This window comes from Natrix helvetica, assembly GCF_964273705.1.
Source record: "Natrix helvetica genome assembly, chromosome: 3".
NCBI lineage: Eukaryota > Metazoa > Chordata > Lepidosauria > Squamata > Natricidae > Natrix > Natrix helvetica.
Window position 1 is genome coordinate 118,976,770 of NC_138549.1, and position 22,953 is coordinate 118,999,722.

General features: G+C 36.4%; 1 long non-coding RNA gene across 1 annotated transcript; it reads left to right on the plus strand.

Moving 5' to 3' along the window:
• The first annotated feature begins 10 nt into the window (after positions 1-10).
• On the plus strand, positions 11-22,157 carry LOC309388644. Its single transcript, XR_014174825.1, has 3 exons — positions 11-34; positions 20,741-20,868; positions 22,009-22,157. It is a non-coding gene; the product is annotated as an uncharacterized lncRNA (long non-coding RNA).
• The last annotated feature ends 796 nt before the right edge of the window (positions 22,158-22,953 follow it).

Consider the following 22,953-nt stretch of genomic DNA (forward strand, 5'->3'; position numbering starts at 1 on the left):
CGTCCAGCTAGGACAGGTAACCAGGTAGGGTAAGGTAGGCACTCTTTGTTGAGGATCCTGAAGAGAAGGTTCTCTCCAAACATATGATCCGTTTTGATTAGCTTGCTCTTAGTACATTTTACCTTGCCCAAGAATGTGAAGTTCTTAACACTATGCAAATAAATACTTTTAATTATCTATCGTTGTCTAAAATTGTGCATGTTAACCAAGACTTTACAATTCTGACTTCTTTCAGTTAATGTGCTTGTCGGAGCATGTTGCCTAGCCTTAGGGCCAAGAGATGCTGCAGGCAATCACTTAGCTGCTACTTAACTTCTTTGAAATGAAGAAACTAATGCAACAAGAAAGGGGAGGTAGACAGAAACAAGGAGTAACAATCTCTAAATTAAATGAAGCAGTTCCATTTCATTCCAATATACTGGTAAGCCCTTCATTCATCCACAATGTCAGGATAACTGAGCTGGTCTTCTGTATTTGTCCACTGCTGAAGTTAGGAGAGCAGAATGCTTTTGAAGCATCCACTCAGAACAAAACAACAATGGCAACTATGTCTCGGCACCCATAGCAACCTTACTGATTCACTACAGATTGTAAAAATACCTAAGACTTAAAGAGTTGTAACAGATTCACATCCATTGAAGCTCTGACAAGAGTAAAAAATGATAACATTAATTGTTTTATGTATAGATCCTTGTGGAATGTATGCATACTTTATACCAGGTCAGAAAAATATAGTCCATATTGGACATTGTCTACTGTGACATATTCTACTGTTTGTCATAGTGTGATTAGTATAATGTTTGTACTGATGAAATGATGTTCCAACACAGTATATAATAGGTAGAAAAAATATGCAGTCTTTCAGTCCTTGTTTTGGATGGGTTGTTGAAAAGATCAGTGTATTGTGGAATTGCTAGGAAAGAACTTGAATTCAGCATTACTAGCAAGAAAAAGAAATAAAGTTGCTAATATCTAAAAACCTGTATACGGAACTACAATATGATATTTAAAATACACTATACCATTTGAATTGCTACATGTCAAAGTGAATATTGTAGAGCAGGAGAAGTTAAAAGAAAATGATCAAGCATAACTTGTTATGAGAGAAAATTACATTTGTGGCTCTTTAACTAGAAAAATGTGTAAGAATGGAAGCTATGAATGCTACAGAGAAAAATGGAGGAGGAGAACTTTATTTCCTCTCTCATACTAGAATTAGAGTGGTCCGAGGATTAGGATAGTCGTAAAGAAGTAATTCTTAACAGTACAGTGATAGTTGGTAACTTAAATAGCTTTAAAACAGAATTAGACAAATCAGTGGGAAGAACTTCTAATGTCTGTCCAGTATTTAAGGCAATAAATGAACATAGTTTGTTGGAAAACGAGCTAAAGGCAGCAAAGAAAAACCATTGCCACTTGTGTCTTCAGTTAAGTGTTTTCAGCTAAGATAAAATGTGTGTGTGTCTGTGTGTAAAAAATAAATCAATCATCTGGACTATATTTTGAAGATATGTAATGTAACCTATAATCTTGCTTCATAGATCTGATCATTGCATAAATGGAAAATAAAAATATTGCTTTCAACTTCAAGATAGTAGATACAAAGCTTGTCAGAGTTGTTATTTATGTATGAAACTAAATGTCAAATTCAATTGTCTGGAATATTTGTATAGTTACAAAGGTGTGTGTGTGTACATACACACGCACAGGCATACATACACACACATACACATACATATACCTACACACACATACATTTTATTTGCTATTTTTAATACTTATTCATTGTAACATGTTTTAAAACAGCAAAATGCTGTTTTGTTTTAACTTTACATTTTCATTTTTGTTTGGTTTATTGTGTATAGCATTTATACTCTGTCTTGCTACACAAAACCTTGTATGAAGTAGCTAACAAAACTAAATTATCTTTCCAGGCTTTTCTTCTGTATAACTGATACTTGTATTTAATATATGAATATTAACCCAATATATTTATTGTTTATTTGCTTTAATAGGTAAGCTAAATTACCACAAAGTATTACAGTTTTGGTTAGAACTTTGATTATTACAGTGGATTATGACAGTTAATATTTTTATTAACATTAATTGCAAAAAGTATTCGAATTTGATTTGTAGTTTGTTTTCTCCTTCCATATTGGTTGTGAATAGAGGAAGCTGGGCATAATATGAGTGAAATTACACTTCTTTGCAAACAGGTCAACCTTTTGCTTAGTGAATTGCAAAACACAAATTAGTAATTCATGAGGCCACTGTAATAATACAGTCTTTAAGCAATTAAAGACAGTATACTTCTGTAAAATTGCTCATATTTGCAATCTCTGAAAATCTGGAAAAATAGTATATAACAATTAAGTCCTTATGATCTCTTAAGCTCACAAATAAGATTTCCAGTCTTTTTCCATGCTGTTTTAATACTGATATAACATCTTTACTGAGAAGATTGATTCTTCTGACAAGGCCAACTATAAATATTTTTAAGACTTTGAATGGGCTGTGAATAGTAGACATTCTTGCACATTCTGCATCTAATGGCCTAAAGTGGCCTTCATGAAGTTTTTCTTGAAGCTTTCTTATCACATCTTAGCTGGAAAAACAATGCTGTTAACTTTAGATAATTAGGTCTTAAGATGCTGTAAGTCTTCCCCTCTCTGCAACTATTTTACTGAAGCAAATATTTGGAAATACTTTACCTCAGAAAGCCATTCTCTTGAAAAATGTCTTTTTCCATAATCAATTTCAGTGTATTATCTGTTCAGTATCATTGTTTAATCTGTACGTTTTCATGAAAAAATAGCCTGTAAATTGTTTTAAACTTATGAAAATGCGGATTTTGTAATCTCTGAAGTCAGTCACAAAAATATTGTAAATTATATGTGGGCTTCTTCCATACGTGGAATTGTTAAAAATCAAGACGTTGAGAAGAATAAATAATGGATAATTCTTAACTAGGAAACTAGCATAAATTTGGGACTTTACAGTTCAGGGTTGAGTGAACAACCAGGTTTGTGGAAGACATAAAAAAACAAAGTACTAAGTGATGGCCAGTCACTTTGTAGAAAGTTGAATATATTTGTAGCTCTGGATAAAAAGTAGTAACATTATGTATATGCTGGAGAAACTAATTAGAAATAGATTTTGAAGTGCACAACACTACTTTGTAAATCATCATTTCTAAAAGTTTAACTGAGTTTAGATCAGATAATTTTGGTGAATATGAACATAAAGTATCTGCTTTTACAAGTGCTCTGTATTCATTATGAAGGTAATCATCACCATAATTTATTATACTTATATGCTTCCTGATTCTCAACAACTCTGGGCAGCTCACAATAATAGAATTTATTATCTGGAGAAAAAGACAAGGATGGATCATTAGTAACCAGTTTAAATCTTTGCAATTTATCTGGAGGATTGGAATTTATTTATTCATTATATTTATATAGCTACTGCTTTCCCAAACAGGACTCTGGGCAATGTGCAATAAAAACAGACCATAAGAAACAAAATTATGCTACAATAAAAATATTATAAAACAATAAAAACATTAATTACAAAGACTACAAGGGACCATCTTGATATTATGTACAGTTATGTATCTTATCAGTTCCCCATTTCTCTGAGATCCCCAAGCCACCTTTATTTTTATTTTTATTTATTAAATTTTTATGTCACCCATCGTGTTAAGCAACTTCCAGAAGATGGCAGAAATGGGGCTAATCTTATTCCATACCATCAAGGTACTTTAAAAACTATGTATATATTTATTGAATTTGATATACTATTCAGTATTCACAAATATATATTCAACTGACATTGCGTGTACAAGAATACTCTTCAATTCCTTTTAGAAAGGTTTTCTTATTTCTGCAGAAATATTAAGTTGTGGGAAATTGTTTCAATGTGAAAAATAATTTTATATTTCAAAAATCTGAGAATTTAATTCAACTTGGAAGTAATTTCTAGACAACTAAACAATTTCTAGACAATTCTATATATATTATATACGTAGATATTGTTATCTATTGTTATTGTCATTTTTTACTGTGAGCACTGGCACACTTTAAAAATGAATTTTTGTTGTCTGCTGTCAAAAGAAATTATATAGCTACGCATACATAACACACATAACACATATATACATATACTATATAGAAGGGGGAGGGAGGGAGAGAGAATTCACAAGGTTGATGCCATATGGAACAAAACTGTGACTAAATCTAGATGTTCTGCTTTGGATATTACAAAGTCTCCTCCTAGAAGGTAATGTTGGAAGAAATGTCCTTCTGGGTTCGGCTCCAAGTGGGGAAAAAGACACTGGAGACATGGAGGCTGCTTGGAAAGATGGTTTTAATGGTGGACAGGACCACATGGCTTGAGACAGAGTCCTGAACAGAAAAGGTGATCACATGCTTCAATGTTGGTGGAGAAGAAGAGAAGGGAAGAGCAGTGAAAAAAGGAGTGAAGAAGGGCTTGCAGGGCTTTTCATAATCTGTTCTGCCCCACCTATCTGTTTCCTGTTCCTGTGTAAGAAATGTATCCTGATTGGTTGCCAGACTCCCATGGGCCTGTGCAAGGGCAACCCTCTAGGCTGTTTTGAATCCAGGTTTGATTGAGTTCAGATGCCATGTGGTCAGTTGAATAAAGGCTTATATTATCCTGCCTTATCCCATCACTCTGGAGTTGAAGGGGAGAACTCTTTATTATGTAAAGTGGACTAGCTTGGTCTTCTTAATGGCCCATTGACAAAGTGGGGATGGGCTGGAAGCTGTAGGAATTTACTTTGTGTTTAAAATGTGTTTCTCCCTTTTTTCACATCCAGGAAAATATAATATTCTGCCTTTTCAATATTTCCTAGGATATTTCATTTTTCTGGGAGAGGGCTAGGTGATAACTTCCTACAGTAACAAGGAAAACAGTTCATATGGATTTGTATCATATCCTATATTGCCACTTTATATGATAAAGTGCACTGCAGTGCTTGTCTTTAATAACAATTATGTGTTGAAAAAGATGCTATCAGACTACTACTCATGAAATATGTTTCTTTTAACAAAAAAAACTGAATGTCCTAGTTTTATAAAATCTGTTAAACCAGAGTAAATCTTCAGTAGCTTGGATATAATTTACTGTAACTTCTAATCTTATAACCAAACAATGAAATATTGAAAAACTTAAAACCTAATTCAATGATATTTCTAAATTCCTTGTTTACTCACTTTGTTTTATTTTTATTTCTTTTTTTCTCTTTGATGACTTTATTTTTTCCTCTTTTAAAAATATGATAGAAAATTTTGGAACAACTATTTGCATGTTGACGGTGCGGTTTACTTCTGACCTTGCTGGAAGTGGCAAAATTGATAAAGAACAGAAGAGAGATTTAATGTAATCACTATTTAATCTAAAATTTCAAAATAATTTCATCTCAAATTTAAGAAATAAATCTTAAATAAGGATATTCCATGAAATCTTAAGTGTTTGAGCAGAAAGGTCATTGATGCAACACACACACACACACACACACACAATTTTTGTAATAATTGCCTTTCTAGAAAAAGATCCCATTGTATTTTTGGTGGTGCTAGCCAAGCAGGTAAAAATCCATCTTCACTACAAGCTTCATTATATAGAACATTCCCCACAAATCAGTTTTTACATAGCTGTACATACAATGTGGTCTGTTAAGTGTTGCCTTACTGGCCAATTGCCTTCCTTAACAGGTATGTCTCCAGATAAAACCCAGGATGTTTGCAAGTTGTGTGTCAAGATTCTTAACTGCAGAACACAATCAGGGAAAAAAAAGATTCACACAGAATTTCCTTAATGCATTTTAATGCCAGGAATTAGATGTTACACCACAGATTATGGAGAACTGTGGAGAATCCTCCAGCCCTCCCTTATTACTGAGTTCATTTAGTCAGAGTCTCCTTGGAGCATTTGACCTTCTTTTTCTCCAGGCTATTTGCATGACAGGCTACAAATCCATTTCTTTGATAAGTCAGTAGCAACCTCTCCCATCTGCTGATTGATTGTGTCTAAAGATTCTCCTCTTTCTCTCAGACTCGGGACAACATCTCACACTCTTTTTGCTGCTGTGATATCCAAAGAACCCTGTCTTAGGGTCACTTAGCAAGGATCTCTTATCATATTGATCTCTATCAGAAGAGGCATTGTGATCTTTCTATTTACAGTTATTTTGTTTATCAACTGAATGTGAAGGATCTGGTATATGTTTGATCATAATGAAAGAGGCATTGTGCCATTATTGCTCATTAATTGGTGCCTTCGCTGCAAAGATAGTGTAACAGCAATCTAACTTGTTATTTCTTAAAAGTATCAGAACTATCAAGAGTGCGGTATGAAAGTTTGCTAATATGTTAGTCTTTATTAGCTGTTAGTTGAGTTACAGTGACATTAGCTCTGAAAAACCAACATAGTATGGCCATACAATTCTCTTGCATGGTAAATAAATTTCACATTTCCCCCCTAAATAGTGATCATGTTTACACAGAAAAATAGTGTGTGTGAAGTGGCCCTTCACTAACAGCTGTTCATCTTCCTATTTCCACTAATTAGTTTAGTCCCTACATTTGCACAGCAGCAAATAGAAAACAAGAAAATGCCATCTGGATTCTGTCTTCTCATTAAAAATGAAGAAAAATAGTGTATCTAAGAATCTGGCATTTTAATGGTGATGGAAGTATTATATCTTAATGTCACTGACACAATAAAATGTAAAAGATAAATAGTCTAATGAAGTGGACCCCTTTCATTTAGAACAAATAGTAAAAGAATCCTGTCAAGCTGAATTAAAATGAAATTGTTATGACATACACAACATCACTACATGCATTGCATAAGAATGAAAATGAAGAGGATGGCTACAGGGATCTGCATAAATAAATCGAACATAATGTGGAATTCTTAAATTCTTTCTCTGCACTTCTCAGTAGATGGAAAGTCTCACAAAAGTTCATACTATATTTAGAAGAGAAGACAAATGCCAACACTGGCTTCAATTGTCCTAAAGTTGCAGCTGAACCATGATATGTAACGGCTATTGTGAATATACATATGTATCAGCATAAATACATTTATCCATGCTTATGTAATAAGTCAAAAGTGAGCACTGGACTACACTGTAGTTGACCTTTTCACAATTGGGGAATAAGTCTTCTAACCTGTTTGAGGCTTCAATCTGTTTAGAAGGTGAAAAAGTATCTTCATGGAAGTTGCATCCTTTGTAAGGAGGTCCTTTCTCTGCTGGATAGTTTTAGAATTTTAGTATTTTATTTCATATTTAGTTATATCTAAGTGTGGTGTAGGAAGTTAAAACCCACCCCTTTCCTAGAAAAATGAAATATTATGGGAAATATTGAAAAAGCAGAATATTATATTTCCTTGGATAAGAAATGGAGAAACACATTTTTAGGCAGGAAACAGACTCACTCTTAATAGCCCCCACCTTTATCAATGGGCCATTAAAAAGCTTGAGCTAGTCTACATAACAAAAGTAGGATGAGCCATCTACAAAAGCTCACCACAGGCACCTGGGAAAATTACATCAGCCAGCAAGGCAACCAAACTTGGATGCAAAGCACAGCCTAAAGAGTTGCCCCTGCATGGCCCCATGGGAGTCTAACAACCAATCAGAATACAAGATCAAGATCAAAGGCCAGAGAGGGGATAAACCAGGAACTCTCACCATCTGGGCCTCTTTTCTTCTTCACCCAACATCTGGAAGCATGTGGTTCCTCTTTTCTGTTCAGGAGCTCAAGCCAAGTGATCCTGTCCACCATTAAAACATCTTTCCAAGCAGCCTCCATGTTTCCAGTGTCTTTTTCCCCACTTGGAACTGAAACCAGAAGGACATTTCTTCTAATAGTGATATAGGAGCCGTTTTTCTCCACAAAAACAAACTTGTGAGCAAGGTTGAACTGAGAGCATGACTATCCAAAGTAATCCACTGGATTTGCATGGTTTAGCAAGAAGCACGACTTGGTTTCCCTTGTCCACAACCACACCACCACATTGGCTCTTATTGTTTATTTAATGGCACAGGGAAACTGATGTCCAGATATTTAGAAGTATTTTAGAAGGAGTTGAAATTTATTGCTTAAGTATTAGTGGAAAAAATATTCCATGTCAAGATGTACTTATTTATTTAGATATCTATCACACGTATTGGGGGGGGGGGGCAGAATTCTACAGATCTTTCATTTATTAGAGTCCATCATTTTGATGTACAATATGTTGTTTTTTTCTTGAACTGCTGAAATGTTCTTTCTGCAATCTTTGCTTCACCAGTTCTAATCACTTTTGTGTACTGAATTTGTTGCATACTTTCAGCGAAGTATTATTTTAGCTTAGTTATGTTTCTTTATTCTGAATGTACAAGTTCCAGAGAAACTAGAAATGAGTTTATTTTAAGTAGGTTACATAAATAAGGCTTATAATAATATCACTATACAGAAGATCTAAAATTTCATGTGTTATGCTGGTCAGGAAAATTAACTATAATACTAAAACTATCACTCAAAACAATATCATGTATATTTAGTGCCAGGAAGGCAAGGGTTTGTGCTCTAAAAGATACACCCATGAAATTTTTTTGCAACATTTTTGGAAGCAATTTGCTGTTGCCAGATGCTTCTTCCTATGACTGAGAAGGAGTAATTGTTCAAAGGTCTCCAATGGATTTTGTGCCCAAATCAGGACTGGAAGTCGCAGTCTCTCTGTTTTTAATCCAGAAACTTGAACCAGTACAGGTAGTCCTTGTTTAACTACTGCCTCATTTAACAATCATTTGCAATTACAACAGTGATGAATAAGTAACTTTGGGACCAATTCTCCCATGTATGACCTTTGCTGGAAATAAAATCATAAACACAATTGCAGTTTCAATTAGTGACCACTTTGCTTAATGGTCAAGTTTCCAGTCTCAACTCTGGTTGCTAAATGAGGACTGCCTGTATACCTAACTGACTGCAAATGCTAAAAAAAAGGATAGAAATTACTATGAAGTCATCTTGTAATACCAGTTAACAGAATACTCTAACAAAGTTAATCTTAATCATGATATTAAGGAAGACTGTTAAGGCATTTTAAATTAGTTTATAAAAGTTAATTTGATATCTTATTTAGAATTTTTAAGTCTCTGGGCTGTTGTGTTTTTCCTCCATATTCCACCAAGCCACGTTACCTCAAAGAAAGAGAAATTGATTTCCAATTGAGAAAAGGATTTGATAGTGGCAGCAAACTCCAGGTATTCTTTACAATTTAATTTTCAAAAAAAGAAAAATAAGAAATGAACCCCCATGAGAGTACCCAACAGATAGAACACAACACCGCTTGGCATACAAAGTCAATGGAAGTACTCATTTGGCTAACTGTAGTGCTTCAAAATAACGAGGACCTTTTTTGAAGTATATCTTCCTGGAGAATTGGGAAAGTGATTACTATGAAGTACTTAAGAGAGAAATTTTCACTTTATAAAACAAGTAAATTGTTTTCTTAAAGCAAGAGCCAGTTTGGTATAATGGTGAGAGTGCTTGTATAGAAACTAGGTGACTGTGAGTTGTAGCCCACTTTCGGCATAAAAACTGGCTGGGTGAAATTGGGACAGTCCCTTTTTCTCAGTCCGACCACCTCACAAGGTGGTTGTTGTGGGTAAAATGAGAGGAGGAAGAATATTGGCTATGTTTGCTGCCTTGAGTTACTTAAGCAAGTAATAAAGACCGGATAAAAATCCAATAAATAAATCTTAGTATTCATTTTTTCCCTCTCAATCATTTCTTATATTTACAAATAGAATAATGGGTTATACTGCCAACACTGCTTTAAAGGCACCTGGTTAATCCAATAAATGTTCCTCATGTTGGAAATAAATCCTTACAAAAACTTGGATCGGTAAGAAAAGAATTTTATTAACAAAAAGAAAAGAAAAGAAAAAGCAGTTTGCAAAGTGCGGTTAGCTTGAGCAAGACTTCAACTGTAAGTTCTAGGCCCAAGAACACACTCCTGAATTCAAAAGTAACAGTTTTTATACCCGATGCCGAATGCGCCGCCCCTTTCCTTCCCCTTTAGTCCCATTGGATAGGTCCTCAGGGGTTACAACTAATCCGAGGCGCCTATTAAGAATACATTAACCCATCCCCCGCCCCTTCCTGCCCACATACAGTTGCAGTTTTAATCCCCAGCTAATCCCCAACGGTCAGAGGCTTTTATTTTTAAATTTTAGCATTCCCTACACTCATATGGGTGTTCCATAAAATGGTATTTTTCATTTAAAAATGATGCAGTTCTAGAATTTCTATATATAACTGCCAATGTGCAAACTGGTTTTGCATACAGAACCCAACAGTGGTTTTTGTAATATTTATTGTCGTCATAAATATCAACATTAAAAGAAATTACCATTTTTGCATTTTGACATAAAAGAAGTGACTAAAAAAAAGAAATCCACCATGGAACTACATAGAAGAACTAGAGTTTTCTGTTGTCATCCTCTTAATTTTCAATTGGTATGTGCATATTCAGTAATGTTGGTCATATTTCATTAATCATTTGACTTTCTTAGAAATATAAAAATTGCTCTCTTTGTAACGTGGAAATAACCAATTACTTTCTCATGAATTTGGTAATCTTTGAATTCTTTATTCACCTAACAGTTTCTTGTGTAATTATTCCACATGGAAAAGGGGTTCCTATACTTTTTCCTCATCATACTCCCCTTTAGTCTAATCTTAATGTACACAGTCCCCTAAAATTTCAAGCATCAAAATAAACACAAATAAACAATGAAAACAATATAGTGAAACTTTGGAAACATGGATTTATTGTAACAATGTAACTAAAAGGTTATTCACACTTCTTAGGAAACATGCACAGGAGATAAACCTCAACATTGCGGAAACCCTGATATAGATATTTTCCTTAAATGCTTCATTTTTGAAAGGATATTATGTAATTAATTATAACCCTGTAGTCATTGCTTTGAACCAAATGTTAGATATTTAACGTAAGCATTGATCCTATGATCTTGCTGCCTCTCTCCCATATCTACTTTTGTCTATTATATAATTCCATTTCAATTGGCTATCAATGAATAGAGGAAGGACATAGTCTTCAAACTTTATTTCAAGTAGTCTAGGTAATGTAATATGTTCCATTTGTTTATTTACATGGAAGGAGTGTTTATTTCCTAGGAAAGGCCAAGCTTTAACAATAACATTGCAATGCATTTATTAAGATTCCCTCAACAGTCATAAGGACCGTTCATGCTTAATGAGTCCTTGTGAAAGCTTGGTAGCTCAGCAATATACACAGTAGGAGATACACTGGCATGTTTCCTCATAGTCATTTCATTAAGATAATTCCAATGAATATAGTAATAAAGTAATTACTTACTTTATTAATTAGTGATAGACATTGCCAGTCCATCTGAACTAGTAGGATTATTAGGAGGCAATGGCTTGTTCAACCATATGTATTTAATAAATCAGAATTGCCTGAGTTTGTGCAATCTAAATGAGGAGTTACAAGCCACAGTGCTTAGGTTTGCTTAGACTACAGAGTGAATCTAATTTGTCCCAATCATTGTGAGAACGCAAGTAGGTGATTGATTTAGGCCAGGGGTGTCCAAACTTGGGAACTTTAAGACTTGTGGACTTCAACTCCCAGAATTCCCAGCCAGCCACAAGTCTTAAAGTTCCCAAGTTTGGACACCCCTGATTTAGGCAATCCAGACCAGAAAGAGGTAAATATTGCTGACACATATATAGGATTTACTGAGAATCTTAGGATGAATAGCAAGTGGGACCTGGGAAGAGTAGACAAGTATTATGACCTCTTACTTCAATACCTGCCATTAAGAAGATGCCTCATGCCTTAAAACTGTTAGAGTCCAACTTCTTCCTTTGTTTTTTCAAGCCACTCCATGTGCTAAAACAGCAGCAGTGCTTTGTGTTCTACATTTTTGGAATAATTTCCCCTTTCCTTCCAGTGCTGGCAGGAGCAACAGTTTTTAAAAGGCTAAAGATGTGTAATTTCTGCAGCACCTACTGAATTAGTTCTCTGTCACGCTCCCTATCCAAATTATATTTTCAGCATTGTTTTTTGTGAATGAAGGTGAATATAAACCAGAGGTTTTGTCTTCGGAGTTTTCAGACTCATGCTGGAGCTCATCTTCAGGGAACTTCTCTCCCGCAAATGTGTTTTTTGTGTGTGGAAATGAGATTATTTACTTTTGTTTCATGTCTTTTCTGCTATTATTATTGAAAGAAATGCTCACAAAGAAGTAATTAACTTCAGTGGCCAGGAAAAACAGAAAGCACAAGGTTGTGTTTGTCTTGCAAGTTAACACTACAGCAGAAGTGTCAGTGCCATTTGAATCTGAGATTGTGTGGGGTGGTTGCAAAATACACATGGTTCACATGCAAGTGAATTTGATTAATAGAGTGAAAGTTGTGGTTTAATGAAAGAGAAATATATACCTAGCAATAATTACCAGGTATATAGATGGGGAAAAAAGTTAGAGCAGCCAACACTATGAACCTATAAGTAGATTAGCAAGATACAAGAGGGAGATAACAATAGCACAATAGGCAGCTCAGCTGCAGCTGATAAAAGTTTATAGTGTGAGACATGACTCACTATATATTTTTCACTTTGTTAAAGTGTCTTCTCATGAAATATTTATTAACATACAATCTGGGGAAAAATATGACCAAATCAAAAGTTTACAAAGGAAGAGACACACTTGTCTTGGTCCATCACACTAATTCATGAAAAAGAAGAAAAAGCCCTTCATGAGCTAAACTTTGATGGAGGGGGAGGAGGTATTTTATTTCAGAATCAGAGGGTATGCATGCCGGTTTGCTCATGTGTGTGCCACGCGCTCATGCGCAGTGCAATGAAAATTGTTCTGCGCATGCACAGAAGCAGAAAACAAGATGGCGTTGCCTATGGCTCTGCCTGTAGAACTGGTTTGGGGGATCTGGCAGGCTTCGGTTGCTGCCGGTTCCAATGACCCAGGCCGCCAAACCACTACTGGTTTCGCCGAACAGGTTCGAATAGGTAAGAACCCACCACTGGTATGCATCTACAGCAGTTTGGGTTCCGGATCCCGTTCCAACTGGTACGGTTGGAACGGGCCTGGCAGCATCCACATGGATGCGTGTATGTGTGTCTTAGTGCCTCAGAGAGCCTCTGCGATGCTCCAGCTGCTCAATGGAACATCACGCAGGCGCTGTACGTGCTGTGCGCGTGCACAGAAGCGCCAAAGACTTAAAAGACCAGTAAGGAGCTCGGGCGGGCGGGTGGGCCCTCTGGAACACCCTACACGAACGGTATCCGGTGCTCCGGGCAGGCTCCGGTACGCCCATACCAGGGCATACCGCCTGCAACCCAAAACTGATCTACAGTATAATGTATAAATTTGAATGAGTAACAGCTACTTAAATAACAATGATCTTATGATCCTTCAATATTATTCTAATGGATTGTTATTGTATGAATAACAATGTTATTCTATGGTTTCTGAGATGGCGGAAGACTCTCGGGTGGTTTTGCTACATGAAGTAAATATTTCTTTACATTGGCTGTATGTATGCATTGCAATGCAAAAGCCTACACTGGATGGTTAAACAAAGATATATTGGTTTCATCAATTTTATCTTGCAAAATTTTTATGACAAAGCAATTTGTCATAAATTGTTTATGCAAGATAATTGTTGAGAAAGTGTGAAAAATAATGCTGAAATTAGAAACACCAAGCTTTTAAAATCAGTGACTATCAGGAATGAAAGGCTAGGTCCATATGTGAAGGTTCAATTAACCTGCTTTATTGCTAAAAGCCTATGCACAGGAATCTTCTCATCTAGCATTTGGCACCTACTCAGAGTAGGTGGATAAGGGTCAGAGTAGGTGGATAAGGGTCAACGACACTCAAAGGTGGTTGGGCTTAAGTTTTTTTGAACCTACATAGGGATTCTAACCTGATCCCCCTTTTCACTTTACCCCCAATTTTCCTCCTCCCTTACTTCTGCCATGAAGGCCAGAAATGGACGGTTGAGCATCATCAATCACTTAGGCTCCCCCTGGATGTGTACACAGAGGTGGGTTAAGCCCACCGGTGGGATTCAGCCAGTTCAGACCAGTTCGGGCAAACCGGTAGCTCTGACGATCAGTTGAGGAGCCAACTGGCTCACTCCAATGATAAGGTTGGCCCACCCACTGCCCCTGCACTTTACTTACCTATATCCTCTCAGCTGATTCACGAGCAGAGGGGATTGCTGCGCCTCAGCTGTGTTACTCCCCAGAAGTAACGTGGAAGGTAAGTTTTGTGAAAACTGCTGATGTGTGCGGAGCGTGGTTAAACCCTTCAGCTACAGATTCCTCAGGCAGCACGGGGTGGGGTACTAGGACTTGGTTGGTCATGGCTTTTCAAGGAAACATTGGTGAAACTGCCAAATCATTTCAGGGTCATGGACATATTTGACATTCTCCTAAGAGCATTTAGATTCTGGATAGCTATTCCCAAAGGATAAGATGCTCTATCTTTGCACCTTTGCCTAGAGTATTTTTTCCACTTCATATTCAGTTTATCCTTCTACAATTACTGGTAGTGGGTGCAGGTACTGGGGCTACCAGCTCTAGGGTTTTTTTTCTTTAATTAGCAATGAATGGTGAAAGACCTGATACACTTGTTTTACTTGCATCAGAGTGCTCAAACTGACTGTAAGGATATGTAATGCCTTAACCATTGTGAAGTCTTTAAAGTTGGTCATTGCCCCCAAATCCACTAACATTTTCTTCCCACTTGTGGGGTAGGACAAGGCAACATAAAACTTTGATGGAGATAGTGTTGAGCCTTGTTAAATGCTTGAATAGCCCCTCTTGCAAGAAGGGCTGTTGCCATTTCCCTTGCTTTGGCCTCGGCATTCAGGGTAGTGCTCTCTGGCACCATGTTTTTCTCCTCTCCTGGGGTTTTTGGGAGGGCAGTTTCTCACCATGTGTCCAGGTTCTCCACAGTAAATCAGAGGCTAAATCTCTGCATCTCTGTCTTTCTGCTGTGAATAACTTGTCCTTCCTGTTTGTATGGGATTTCTTTCCTCTCTGCTCAGTCCCTATTGGCATCAGAGGAAACAAGGCTGAATGTTGGCTGCCTCTGATGACCAAACTGGGTTTGAATCTTTTCCAAACGTGAGTCAGTGATAATGCAGATCTGGTAGGCTTAGTTTAGAATCTCTGGACTCCTTGCCTGATGAGCTCAGCAGCGATCTGGTCATTCAGACTTTGTCTAAAATGAGCCATCTGGGCTGCCTCATTCTAATATGTCTGCTGAATACTGATACTGTGTTTCCCCGAAAATAGGACCTACCCTGAAAAGAAGTCCTAGTCTGTTGTTTTTGGGGTGGGCCTAATATATGCCCTACCCCCACAAAAGAAGCCCTAGTGTAGGGGGTAGCCCTTCCCTTCCCTGATCACCTGATTCCCTGGATATGTGCCACCTGATTCTATTACTCTGTTTAAGTTGGTGAATTTGGCCGGTCTCTATAATTTCTCTTATTGGATCTCCAAAGTAGCCTCAGAAGTGAAGTTTTGATAGTTATCCATAATCACATTTGTTGATTGAGAATGAAAAAATTGTGTTATTATTTATTCACTTTTTACTCTGCAAATTTAAATCTGTATTTTTTTTTAAAAAAAACACACTTTCCAATAGACACAATTCTAAGCATTTCAAGACTACTTAAAAATAGAATTATGGATGTTACTAAAATTTATACAGAAGGTTCAAAACTCATCCAACTATATTTAAAACATTTTGAACGCCCTAGAACTGTATTAAATTCTAACCTGCTGTCTTTAAAAGGACTTTAATAGGACAATATTATTTGACAGAATTCAATATATGATTTATGCATGTGAGTTTTCTCCCAATGGTAGATAAAGTATATGCGCGCGCACACACAAAGAGAGGGAGGGGGGAGAGGGAGAAACAGACAGCACCAATTAGAATTTTTCACATGCTGCTTGGATGATTAGCACAGTTTTCTGGACCATATCACAGATTTCTGATCCAATGTTTGAATTCATTCATGCTGATGCAAGGGAATCTTTCCATCTGTAGCTTTGCTTTGCCATACATGTTGAAGACCATATGGTTGTGTTTGGCATTTCCCAGCACCTTGTCAATGTTTTCCTGCAACTATCCCACCTCCTGCTGAATCTAAGTCTTCAAGAAATATCTTTGCTTCTCCTGAGTATAATGGAATAGCCTCACACAATTAATGCTTTGTCCTTGAATTAGAGATGCTGTAGGTTTGCAAAATTAGCTCTAAATATGAAAATCCAACCTCTATTGACCAGCATCAGAGATATATCTTTGATTCTTTCCCCTAGATTAACCTTAAAAAGAAAATCTATACTTCAATTCGTGTTATCCTGTTTCTTTTTAATGAATGAGCTGGATAAAGAATTAAACAGATATATAATTGGCTGATGAAACAAAACAGTTTGAAGTGCATACAATTTGAAGAAAACTATATAATTAAATCATATTAAAATATGAGCTGAAAAGAGAAGCAAAATATAATTCAGTAAAATAATGACATTATTACACATGACTAAATGTACAAAATGGGGCACGGTGGCTCAATGGCTAAGATGCTGAGCTTGTTGATTAGAAAGGTTGGCAGCTCAGTGGTTCAAATCCCTAGTGGCCACGTAATGAGCTCCCGTTACTTGTCCCAGCTTCTGCCAACCTAGCAGTTCGAAAGCATGTAAAAATGCAAGTAGAAAAATAGGAACCACCTTTGGTGGGAAGATAACAGCATTCCATGTGCCTTGGTCATGGCGGCCACATGACCCTGGATGGTCATGCCGGCCACATGACCCTGGATGGTCATGCCGGCCACATGACCCCGGAGATGTCTTCAGACAGCGCTGGCTCTTTGGCTTTGAAACGGAGATGAGCACTGCCCCCTAGAGTTGGAAATGACTAGCACATATGTGCGAGAGGAATCTTTACCTTTAAATGTACAAAATTGAACTGAGGAGATGAAACCTAGTAGATGAAAAGGACACAAGGCCAAATTCTAGTGAATCACGCTAATGTTTGCAGTACATTACAGGAATAAAAACTAAAGATATAAATTAGTAATGAATTAGCATACATACTGAAATAAAGACAAACGACTTTTTTAAAAGCATCTTTTAGGTATTGGGAACACCAGGTTCTGAAAAAAATAATCCATGAAGTGTCTTCCAGTCTTGTGATTCTACTATTACTAGAAAGGAGGTTCACTGCTTCTGGAAGAGATATTGCTCCATGACTCTCCTCCGGCAGTGGCAGCTAGAATTAGATTTGGTTTGAAATATGATTTCTGTGAAAGAGTTAGGGGGATCTGTCTGACTTGCACCGATCAGCATGGGAACTTGGAGTATGGAACGTGACTTGCCAGAGGGTACTATTCGAAGGACACACCAGACATTAGGTATGTGCTACATTGAAGAAGTAGTTTGTAGACCAACAAATCTGTAAAACAGTTCTCAGTTCAACAGTTCAGTAAATTGACTATACAACAGAAGATAAGAGCGCAAGTGATTGGCAAATCGCATCTTTACTGCAGTGAATTAGAATGATAAACTGCAGGGTCATTTCAGTGCCAAACTGAATATTTTCAGATCATAAAGCTATTAAAATTATTTAATCAAGGTACATAATTTGGCATAGGTAGTGCAGTTATTCGTAGATTTCACAGATTCTCTATATGATTAAAAGCACTATAAATTATGAACTATGTTGACCATAATGATAGTAAATATAGGATTAAGAGGTTCTTTCCTGAACTAATTGCTTTAGATATTGTCCTCAGGCAATCAACTTCCCTTGAGAAGTTTCTTGAATTCATCAACACCAGACAGATACTTGCCTTCCAACCAACCTTACCATGAACTCTATTGCTTAAGGCAACAGAGTTTTGCAAATTGGGAATTATGTGAGTTTTTAGTTCAGAATATCTGGAAGGGGTCCAGGTATAAAAGGCTGTCATTTAAAAGCTAAATTGCATTATTTTCAGTGCGAATGTAATTAGATTGTGACAATTGCGCCTGAAACACAGTGGTAATAGCAGAGTTGTGCTTCCTGATTTCTCTTGCCAAATTCTTCTTTTCACAACATTTATTAGTTATGTAAAACTCTGTGTTTCACAGATTCAATTGGCTTTAGAAGCCTATTTTTCAGACTTGAAAGTTAAAACTTTCAAAAGAGCTCTATAAAACATAAAAATCCAAAATGTATCTATGGCATTATTTTCATTTGTTTTCTGGCTCTCAAAATATAGCTTGACTTCTCAACCTCATCTCCCTGTAGTAGTAACAAATAAATGCCCTTCTCCATTAAATATAGTTCATTTATATAGTATAAAAAGAAAACAACAACCCCAAAAAACAGCAATTGCACATTAGGATATTCTAAGACGGGGAAATGACCAGTCACTGCTTAAAAGACCATAAGGGGTATAGCAGCTTTGCCCACCCCCTCTCTCTCTCCCTGCCATATAAGGCAAAAATGAATATTAAACCCATAAGACATGTACACATTGGATTATTCATGTTTACTGTAACCATCCCTATGCTGGTATGTCCTGCTGTGGGACAAATCCAATTATTATTGAATAAACTTTTCACTTACTGGCCTCTTCTACTTATTATTTAAGTACAGTATTATGGAATTGTTACTCTATGATACTACATCAGGAAACAAAAGTTAATTGTTTTATTTGTAATAATACTGTGAAGGTCCATGAAATTATTTGGAGAGCTGAAATTCCCCGTTTTCTGTGGTAAACCAGGTTATTTTGATAAGAAAAAGGATATAAATAAATGTGTGATAATACCAAAACTAAGTTTGCATAGAGTATCCCATATTAAAAACAATATTCACTGCTGGAACAATGCGACAAAAGTGTTTAGGTAAACACCAGACTATCTGCATGCATGCTCTTTTCCTAATAGCAACTAAATTATTTTGACATCAAGAAAGATCATTATCCTAGATAATAAATAGAAATAGAATAAAATAATTAATTTGTTTTCACAACATTCAAAATGAAGCTACTTGAGGTGACTGCTTTATTCTTCCTGGTAGCACAATAGAAGACCTTATGTTTGTGTAGTCTAAGAACTATACAAACATAATGTTGCAGCAACCTGGTCAGAACAGAAAGGCTGCGTTGCAGTTGAGGGAAAATTTGGAGGACACGCCAGCTGAGAACATACGTGCGCTGTGTGGGAAACAGGCTAAAACGGAATAGCTCTGTAAATAGTTGTTCCCCAAGAAGTAGTTAATTGTTAAGCGAGAGTTAAAGATGTATAATTATTAATCAACACATACTGCATGAAACATTCCTGCCACTAGAATTTCCACCCCAGTTATATTTTGAGAAAGCAAGACTGAGATTAATAATTACTTCATTTCTAGATGCCCATGAACTCTCTTGTCTGTAGGCATGCAACATAACAACAACAACAACAACAACAACAACAACAATTGAAGATAAACAGCAAGGAAAAAATCACAAAGTACCAATTGTAACTGGAGCCCTTGGAGCAATACCTAAAGGGCTACCTTGCTATTTAGAAATTCTAAATTTATCAGACTTGAACATTCTGATTCTACAAAAAAACCATCCTACTTGGAACACTTATATCCTCCGACGTTACCTTAACAATTCCTAGGTCCTTGGTTAGGACTCGAGCTGTTGAGCTACCAACCAGCCCCAAAGGCTGTGAATCTCACCAAAGATTAACCACATAATAATAATAACAACCCACCACCATCAAACTATCAATGTTCATCAATCCCAAACTCACTAGAAAAATAATCCAGGAAAACTAAGATTAAATCTACAAATTATGGATTTTTAAAACAAATTTATTAGAGCAATAATTTGCATAACTAGTTCAAATTATCAGTTAAGCTAACAAAGAGTCATATTCTAGTCTCTGTGCAACTTTTACAGAATTAAACCAAGCAGCTGTAATGAAAGAAACTGAGAATGTATTGCAAGCACCGCAGCAGATGCAAAAGCCTGAAAGGCTCAAAGAATCTTACATATTGAATAGAAAATACTAGTATCTGCCATGTAATAGCATTGATATGACAAATACCTTCCTGTTAAAATGGTGCAGGATTAGAATTGACATGTTTATCCTGGATGGATTCTTAAAACTCCACTTTCCTCTTACAGTAAACATTGGCAAAGTTTCCTTTTATGTGCAAGAAACCTATAATATAACAATGGAACATTCATTACTGTAGTTAAAGAAAAGTTATGGTACTATGAAATGCAGTTAATCTGACAAAATGGCATTTGTCACTCATTCAATCTTTTTCGTGACTTATGCTGCTCCCATTTTGCTGTCTTCTTTAGCAAAACCGGAATGTGTATGTTTTTCACTCACTAATAGGAGTCTACCCTTTCCCCCCACCTTTCCACACCAGTAAAGAGATTTAAATTTCAGGCCTGCTTGTGTGATTATTGTGTCTTTTTGAGCAACAGGGGCAACTTTTGGACAAATGTAGAAGCAAATAGATCTTTTTGAGAAAGAATAGTGCTGTGGCGCTTTATTTATTGCCCTAGCTTTTCTTTCAGATCCTGGAGCTAGTTTACAGAACTGTCAATTAATAATACTGCTTCTTTTTGTATTTAAGATGAATGGAAAGATGTGACTCTGAAATTCAAAAACTCAATACATTTAGAATACACAAAGTAACATATTTACAAAGCCCTGCTCCCGGTAGAAACGCGCCCTGAATTTTTCTGCTGATACTACACAAAGGTAAGACAACCTAAGTTACCGTTCCCACAGCAACCGCCTCCCCAATCTCTTATATGCAGATAGCTCCCTGAATCCCACAATGGCTCCTGCTTTTAATTCTGAAGTTAGAAAGGTCACAGGAGTCTAAACTCATACCCATCGTCCAAAGTAGCTCTAAGGAAGATGCAAGGGAACTAAACATATTACGTTGTAGTGTTTTGTGAAAAGTCCTCTGACCTATGAAGGCCTGAGGAATGTTCTCTATCACATGATAAAATTAATATTGATGTGTTAGAACTGCTGTAAAAAAAAACCCTACTATTCCACCCTCTGCCCCATTTAGAATGTAGGAAGTATCTGATATTCAGTGATACTGGAATGATGATTCATAGTGTTTTAAGTAAGCCTCGAAGAGGTTTCAAACACATACAGAGCAATCATTCCTAAGTAATCTGCCTGCTGTCTAGGTTCCCTTAGAGAGAATTTCTCTGTGTCCCACACATAATGAAGCACATTTATTTAATTCAGATGGCTCCATGGCTTCCGGCTTCCAAAGGATTCTGGGTAGCTTGCATAATTAAAAAGGGGGAATGAGAGGGAGAGGAAGAGAGAGAAAAAGGCTATGTATGCGTGGGCACAAAAATTCCCTGGATCTCGACAAAAAAAACCCACCCAGACTTGGGAGCAAAGCCAAGATTTCAAAAACTTGTGGAACCCTTATTGAATTGTGTAGATTTCTGGGGTGGGGTGGGGAGGTGAATGCAGTTCTTCAGAGTCAAATCAAGAGAAAGGATATTTTGTGTAGTTATATTCACATCATGGAATACTATATTTGATGAGGTCTATAGTACCTGCTCCTTTACTTCAATATCAATATTTGCTGGAAAAAAGAATTTCCCTTGGCATTTGATACCTAACGGTGCTCTTCCGGTATTCATAGCCTCTAGTTTTGCATGTTATATATTTTAATATTTAAAATTATATATCTGTTAATTAAATTTTAAAATATATCAAAAGTATTGCAATACAACACACAGCCAGAGATGCTTAGCTAACAGTTACTTAGTGCCTTTTGAGAACTGACTGGGATATAAATCTCAGAAATAAATAACAGGAAATCCATTATTACTGTAAATAAATATTTTCCCTTTTCTCCCCAAGAGAACCTTGGGTCAGGACTGCAGGTGAACGAAATAGAGGACAACCTATCCTCCAGAATGAAATGGTTTCATATCAGCCTAACAATTTCATGGTGATCATGCATTCTTTCCAAAAACAAAAATATGTATGAAAGAAATCCGAATGGCTGAAAAAAACAAACAAGTCTTCTTGCACTAGAGGGCTAAAGATATCAGCAGCAGCCTGATCCAGCAGAAAACTGTCTCTGAGCCAAAAAAGCTTGACTGTTACCGCCAAGTTTGTAATTTGTTTCCTATAATTGAAAATAAAAATGTGCTAATTACCAATAAGCAAATGACATAAACAAACAACTGTAAATATATGGGGCAGAATAAGGGGGTCAAAGGAAAAAAAATACTTCCTGATATTAGCAACTGTCATCATGGTTTCCACCAAGGTCCTCTGTTCTGGCGGGAACAGAGTTTCAATCTCATTGGTCGAAGGGTCTGACAGCTCCCTATAAAAGGCTGCTGTTATCTTTAGCCCTCAATCTCAACAAATACCTCCCCAAAATGTTGGAAATGCGAATCGATACAAGGAACATATTACCATTTATGGTGGACCTGTGAGGAGGCTAAACATTTTTGGAAAAAGATCAAAAATTGGCTGGAGGCAATAACGGGTTAAAATAGAATGGAAACCTGATTTTTTTTTATTAGGAATAATGTCTGCGAAATGCAAAAAAGAAATCCAGTATTTAATACTACATATAATTACGGCGGCAAGGATTGCTTTTGCTCAGAAATGGAAAAACAAACTAACTCCAAGCAAAGATGAAATAATAAGAAAGGTTATGGACTGTGCTGAAATGGACAAATTAACTAAAGAAATTCAGGGAAAAGAAGAATCAGAATTCTATCAGATATGGGATAAATGGTATAGGTGGATGGAGGAAAGAAACAAGAATCAATGAAGGAATATAACAAA